Consider the following 558-nt stretch of genomic DNA (forward strand, 5'->3'; position numbering starts at 1 on the left):
AAGGTGGCCCCCGCGGCGTGGGGGGGGGGGGGGGGGTGAACAAAGGCCTTCTGTAGCGAATCGATGCGCTTTTGTAAGAAAAATATCCATATTCAAAACGTAATAATCATTTTAATGTAGCTTGCGCTTACTGTTGTAAAGGAAAGCCGTTCCGGGCGGATGACCTCCGAGGAAAACCAGTCTCCTCTTGGCTTATATCCAAATCCTCCAACATTCTTCTTTACAAATCCTCGTTTTGTACTTCTAATTAGTGACCGTTGTTTTGATCTCTCTGCTGCGTTTCCGCGTGTGGCAACTTCTGAGCGGTGCATGCGCAAAGGCGACCTCCATACGTCATCCGCCAGGAACTGCTTCAGTTTACAACAGTGAGCGCAAGCTACATTAAAGTGATTATTATGTTTTGAATATGGATATTTTTCTTACAAAAACGCATCGATTCGCTACAGGAAGCTAGGGCTGTCAAAATGGCTGAAAAACTCAATTAGAATTTTGTACTTAAATATTATCAAAAATTCGAATTATATTTGAATTTAAAATGCATAATTTCAGTTAGGGTGA

The sequence above is a fragment of the Sinocyclocheilus grahami genome, unplaced genomic scaffold (genome assembly GCF_001515645.1).
Source record: "Sinocyclocheilus grahami isolate Dianchi unplaced genomic scaffold, SAMN03320097.WGS_v1.1 scaffold33.1, whole genome shotgun sequence".
Classification (NCBI taxonomy): Eukaryota; Metazoa; Chordata; class Actinopteri; order Cypriniformes; family Cyprinidae; genus Sinocyclocheilus; species Sinocyclocheilus grahami.